The sequence below is a fragment of the Elephas maximus genome, chromosome 7, assembly GCF_024166365.1.
Source record: "Elephas maximus indicus isolate mEleMax1 chromosome 7, mEleMax1 primary haplotype, whole genome shotgun sequence".
Taxonomy (NCBI): Eukaryota; Metazoa; Chordata; class Mammalia; order Proboscidea; family Elephantidae; genus Elephas; species Elephas maximus.
In genome coordinates, this window is record NC_064825.1 from 119,070,186 (window position 1) to 119,077,470 (window position 7,285).

A 7,285-nucleotide genomic window follows, 5' to 3' on the forward strand; every position below is an offset into this window, starting at 1 on the left:
TATGATGATTTCCCTCCCCTTGCACTAAGAAATAAATAAATAGATACTAAATCTGTTGTCAGTGCTGGGTTTACTCTGGGGAATTGAAAGCTGTTGATAAACTCTGGGGGTAAGGTTTCAGATCTAATCATTTTACAGAGATGGCTCATTTGCTTTCAGTCACAGCTACCTTTTCTATTGTTTTTTTAGTGGAATCAGGCCCTACGTCAAAGTGTAATTTTAGTTTTCTAGTGGTAGGAAGCTGGGGAAGTCCATTCGCTTTGATCCCTTGGAAGAGATTGTTTGGTGTTCCTAGTTTAGACTTGGATTATTTAACAAGTGTCTGATACCATTCATTCATATATCCATTCATTGTTTCAGTAAATGAGCACCCACATTTGCCAGGAGGCATTCTGAATATTGGTGTTGGCGAAGAATATCGAATATACCATTGGACTGCCAGAAGAAGGGCTATCTGGTGGTGCAGTGGTTAAGAGATTGGCTACTAACTATAAAGTTTGGCAGTTTGAATCCACCAATTGCTCCTTGCAAACCCTGTGGGCAGTTTTACTGCGTCCTGTAGGGTCGTTATGAGTCAGAATTGATTTGATGGCAACAAGAGGGTGCAAGAATAACAAATCTGTCTTAGAAGAAGTACAGTGAGAGTGCACCTTAGAAACGAGGACAGCGAGACTTAGTCTCAGGTACTTTGGACATGGTTACGGGTTGAATTGTGTCCCCCAAAAATGTGGGTCCACGTGGCTAGGCCATGAGTCCCAGTATTGTGTGGTTGTTCACCATTTTGTGATCTGATGTGATTATCTTGTTTGTTATAAATCCTAATCTCTGTGAAGTTAATAAGGCAGGATTAGAGGCAGTTACGTTAACAAGGTAGGATGCTATAGGATTAGGTTGTATCTTAAGTCAGTCTCTTTGAAATATAAAAGAATCAAGCAGAGAGGAGAGGGGCCTCATTATCACCAAGCAAAAAGATCCAGGAGTGGAGCACGTCCTTTGGACCCAGGGTCCCTGTGCTGAGAAGGTCCTAGACGAGGGGAAGATTGATGACAAGGACTTTCTCCCAGAGCTGACAGAGAAAGCCTTGCCCTGGAGCTGGCACTCTGAATTTGGGCTTCTAGACTCTTAAACTATGAGAAAAGAAACTACTGTTTGTTAAAGCCGTCAACTTGTGGTATTTCTCATATAGCAGCACTAGATAACTAAGACAGGCATGTTATCGGGGGACTGGTCCCTGGAGAAGGACATCATGGCTGGTAAAGTAGAGGGTCAGTGAAAAAGGAAGACTTAATGAGATGGATTGACACAGTGGCTGCCACAATGGGCTTAAATGTAGTAGCAACCATCATGAGGATGGCAGAGGACCAGGCAGTGTTTCATTCTGTTCTACATAGGGTCACTATGAATTGGAACTGACTTAGCAGCACCTAAGGACAACAATAATTCTGGTTAGGTACAAGATAAAAGTCTTATAGGAGCTTCCATTACAGAACAAACAAGAAAAAAAGATAAGTGCTATGTAGAGACTTAAAATTGGGTAACATGAGAGAGTGACTAGAAAGTTAGATTGGGTGGTCAGGAAAGTCCTCTCTGAGGTAAGACCTGAAAAGGCGTGTGAAGTTTGGATTAAAACCTGCCTAGTGGTGGAATCGGTGCAAGAAGCAAAGAAAGGAACAAGCTCGATGTGCTTGGGGAAGAGAAAAGCTGATGTGTTTGGAGTGTAGTGAACCAAGGAGAAAGTGGTACAAGATGAGGTTGAAGGGAGCAGCAAAGATCAAATAATGTAGAGCTTTGTGAAATCAGGGTGAAGAATTTGGATTTGATTCTGAGAGCAGTGGGAACCATGGGGGACGAGGCAGTTAAGGCAAGGAATGACATGATCTAATATCCATTTGGAAAAGATCACTGTTGGATGGAGAGTGGATATAGAGGCAAGAGTAGAAGCAAGAAACCTCGAGTGGACTTAATGCGAGAATAAAGGCAGCAGAGATAGAGCTGATAAGTAGATTGCTTCTGGATACAGGCAGTTCCCAGGTTACTAATGACTGACTTGTGGACAACTTGTACTTAAGAACGGACTGCCATAATCCATCATATCAATCCAATGCCATCGACTATTAAAAACTTGAGTTAAATACAAAGATTCATAATAATGAATGCATGTGCTACTTTGTGACACTCAGGAAAACATTGCATGGTGTGGAAGTGTTTCTTAATTGCTTTCTATGCATGTTGTTAGGTGCTGTCCAGTCAGTGCCAACTCATAGCCACCCTATGTACAACAGAACAAAACACTGCCTGGTCCTGCCCCATCCTCATAATCCTTGATATGTTTGAGCCTACTGTGGCAGCCACAGTGTCAGTTCACCTCGTTGAGGGTCTTACTGTTTTTCGCTGACCCTCTACCAAGCATGATGTCCTTCTCCAGGGACTAGTCCCTCCCAGTATATCCAAAACATGTGATATGAAGTCTCACCATCCTCCCTCCTAAGGAGCATTCTGGCTGCACTTCTTCCAAGACAGATTTGTTTGTTTTGGCAGTCCATGGTATGTTCAATATTTGCCAACACCATAATTCAGATGCATCCATTTTTCTTGGGTCTTCCTTAGTCATTGTCCAGCTTTCACATACATATGAGGCGGTTGAAAATATGATGGCTTGGGGCAGGCACACCTTAGTTCTAAAAGTAACATCTTTGCTTTTTAATGCTCAAAAGAGGTCTTCTGCAGCAGATTTGCTTAATGCAATATGTTGCTTTATTTCTTGACTGCTGCTTCTATGGGCATTGATTGCAGATCCGAGTAAAATAAAATTTTTGACAATGTCATTATTTTCTCTCTTTCTCATGATGTTGCTCATTGGTCCAGTTGTGGGGATTTTTTTCCTTATGTTGAGGTGTACTCCTTACTGAAGGCTGTGGTCTTTGATCTTCATCAACAAGTACTTCAAGTTCTCTTTGGTTGTGTCATCTGCATATCCCAGAGAGTCTTCCTCCAATCCTGATGCTGCGTTCTTCTTCATATAGTTCAGTTTTTCAAGATTATTTGCTGAGCATACATATTGAATAAGTATGGTGAAAGATACAACCCTGATGCACACCTTGCCAGATTTTAAACAATGTAGTATCCCCTCGTTCTGTTCAAACGACTTCCTCTTGGTCTATGTACAGGTTCCATATGAGCACAATTAAGTGTTCTAGAATTCCCGTTCTTTGCAGTGTTACCCATAATTTGTTATGATCCACACAGTCGAATGCATTTGCGGTAGTCAGTAAAACACAGGTAAACATCTTTCTGGTATTCTCTGCATTCAGCCAGGATCCATCTGACATCAGCATGATATCCCTTTTTCCACGTGCTCTTCTGAACCTGCCTTGAATTTCTGGCAGTTCCCTTCAGTGTACTGCTGCAACTATCTGTGAATTATCTTCAGCAAAATTTTACTTGTGTGTGATATTAATGATATTGTTGAGTACTTTCCACATTTTGTTGGAGCATCTTTCTTTGGAATGGGTACAAATATGGATCTCTTTCAGTCAGTTGGTCAGGTAGCTCTCTTCCAAATTTCTTGGCATAGATGAGTGAGTGCTTCAAGTGTTGCATATCAACAGACTCTAGAGGGAGTGAAATTAATGATGACTGTGTGTTCCTGACGCTATTTTTTCCTATATGTTTTTCATTTTTCAAAGAAGGAAAAAGGAAGAAAATGCAGGAGTGAAATCCTTTTGTAGATAAGAGGGGATGGGATCCAGAGCACAAGGGACTGTCCTTTAACGTGAACAGAAAAATTTCATGAAGACAGGAGGAAAGTATTTTAAAAAAAGAGGTCATTGGTGATTTTGGTGCTGAAAAGACAGGGGTACTGTATTTTTTGCAAATAGCACACCCACATAAATAACACACGCATAATGCTAGGAAATGACAAAATTATATAAAAAAAATTCTGGCATAGTGTGCCCATGCATATAACCTGCATGTCTTGTGACATTTCTAGAAGTGAATTTTGGCCTCATTTATATTCTTTGGTTTCAAAATGGTGCCCCATTCCCATTACGAGCCCGTTCAGTTCACTACTGGTTGCACTTGATTTAGGAAAATGCTGTTGTTTTTAGGTGCCGTTGAGGCATTTCTGCCTCAGTGACCCTGTGTACAACAGAATGAAACAGTGTCCGGTCCTGCGCCGTTCTCAGAATCTTTGCTATGTTTGAGCCCAGTATCATAGCCACTGTGTTAACCCATCTCATTGAGAGTCTTCCTTAAGTGAACTTTCCGTGGGATCAGTTTTATCCCAGTAACATTAAATCTACTGAACAGAAAAAAAAAAAAATTTGAAGTTAGTAACGGAAAAAAAAAAATTGGTATAATGTGCTTATGAAAATAACATGGGGTGGGTTACGTAGTTTGCAGAAAAAAAAACATGCATGTCATTTGTGTAAAAATATGGTATTCCTCTCTGATTACTTCTAAGTCCAAGGGTGGCATTTTGTTTACAATGAGCTGTCATCTATAGGTGTGAGAAGATGCAAGTGAAGGGGATTTGAAATAGTATAGACAAGCTACGATAGACAAACTATAATATTATTTGATACTCATAGCGAAATAATTGAAGTTTGGTGGGGTAGATAGCCCATTGTCTGAGTCTAGGTTTTACTGTGGAATACTTTTCAGAAGTGGATGGCAGTTTAAACCTTGTTTTCTTTGAAACCTTATTTGAACATTATGTTCTATTAAACATTGTTTCCAGAAATTACCTTGCATGATACTAGGGAATAGCAGACACTTGAAAACTGGACAAGAAAATGAAATCTCTCTAAACCTTGGAATTAATGCCATTGTTGGTTCTCATCCAGCTAAGTACTTGGTATCCGGTATAATCTAGCATACCACAAGAGATCTTCAGAGTGTGTGGTTGGGTGGTGGAAGGTTGAACTTTCTCCCCCCATTTAGCACCGTCTAACGAGAATATGGAAACCCTGGTGGCATAGTGGTTAAGTGCTGTGGCTGCTAACCAAAGGGTCTGCAGTTTGAATCCGCCAGATGCTCCTTGGGAACTCTATGGGGCAGTTCTACTCTGTCCTATAGGGCTGCTATGAGTGGGAATCAACTCGACAGCACTGGGTTTGGTTTTTTTAGTTTAACGAGAATATATCACTATTTACAGGCCGACCGGTGGTGCACTGACTAAGTGCTTGTCTGCTAGCCACAAGGCTGGTGATTAGAACTCATCCAGTGGTTCTAGGGGAAAACCACCTGGTGATCTGCTTTTATAAACATTACAGCCTATAAAGCCTTATGGGGCAGTTCTGTTCTGTTGCATGGGGTCACTAGAGTTGTAAATTGACTCTTTGGCACCTAACAACAACAGCTGGAAGTAGATCCTTGAGTGACACGTGTGGTTTGCACTTGACTACTACTACCACGCATCTGTCAGTTTGTCCTACTGTGGTGGCTTGCATGTTGCTGTGATGCTGGAAGCCATGCCACTGGTATTTTACATACCAGCAGGGTCACCCATGATGGACAAGTTTTACTGGAGTTTCCAGTCTAAGACTATGATGATGAACCTGGCTGTCTCTGAAAAAACTGTCCAGTGAAAACCTTACGAATAGCAGCGGAACAGTGTCTGATACAGTACTGGAAGATGAGCCCTGCAGGTTGGAAGGCACTCAAAATATCACTGGGGAAGAGTTGCTTCTTCAAAATAGCCTTAATGACGTGGGTGGAGTAAAACTTTCAGGACCTTATTTTGTGATGTGGCAAAACTCAAAATGAGAAGAAACAGCTGCAAACATCATTAATAATTGGAATGTGAAATATAAGAATTATGAATCTAGGAAAATTGGAAATCCATCAGAAATGAAGTGGAACACACAAAGATCAACATCCAAGGCATTTGGGAGCTGAAATGGATGGTATTGACCATTTTGAATCAATCATATGGTCTACTATGCAGGGAATGACAAATTGAAGAGGAATGGCATCACATTCATTGTCAAAAATATCTACCCTGAAGTACAACACTGTCAGTGATAGGATAATATCTATACACCTACAAGGAAGACCAGTTAATATGAATATAGTATGGACTGCCAGAAGAACAAATAAGTCTTGTCCTGGAAGTAGTATGAGTGCTCCTTAGAAGCAAGGATGGCTAGACTTCATGTCATGTACTTTGGACATGTTATAAGGAGGGACCAATCCCTGGAGAAGGATATCATGCTTGGTAAAGGGTCAGCAAAGAAGAGGAAGACCCTCAACGAGATGGACTAACACAGTGGATGCAACAATGGGCTCAAGCATAACAATTGTGAGAATGGTGCAGCACCAGGCGGTGTATTGTTTTGTTGTACAAAGGGTTGCTATCAGTTGGAATGGACTGTATGTCACCTGTCTTGGTTATCCAGCGCAACTACAACAGAAATACCACACCTGGATGGCTTCAACAAACAGAAGCTTATTCTCTCACAGTCTAGTAGGCTAGAAGGCCAAATTCAGGGAGTCAGCTCCAGGGGAAGTCTTTCTCTCTCTGTTGGCTCTAGAAGAAGGTCCTTGTCATCAGTCTTCCCCTAGTGGAGGAGCTTCTCAGTGCAGGAACCCCAGGTCCCAAGGAAGCGCTCTGCTCCTGGCACTGCTTTCATGGTGGTATTAGGTTCCCCATGCGTCTCTGCTTGCTTCCTTCTAAAGACACAATCCAATCTTGTATCTTGAGTCCTGCCTCATTAACATAACGAACGGCCTCTAATCCCATCTCGTCAACATCATCGAGATAGGATTTACAACACATAGGATAATCACATCAGATGATAAAATGGTGGACAATCACATAATACTGGTACTCGTGGCCTAGCCAAATTGATACACATATTTCTTGGGGGACAGAATTCAACCCATGACAGCATGTAACAACAAATTGTTTTATAGATTTCGTTTATTGGTACACGCTGCCATTAAAAAGAGAATTCTGCAGTATGTTGTAATAAATGGTGGATTGAAGCCCCATGCAAGAATAAATTAGAACCTCAGATACAGGCCCTGTCAGAGGAAGAACTAGACTAGACCTGGAAATTAAGAGAAAGTAGACCTTTGTCCTTTAGTTTGCTGCTTAATACTAAAATTTAAGAGCCACAGTTAAACTAGCAACATTTGATCCAAACCCTAAGGCAGATCACACTTTACAGGTGAGGAACCTTGGCTTCAGAGAAGTGGTTGGTGGACCATCTTGTAGAAAGACTACTATTAACAGCTAGAACTGCTTTCAGAAGAGAAATGGCTTGGAGTTGAGAGAACA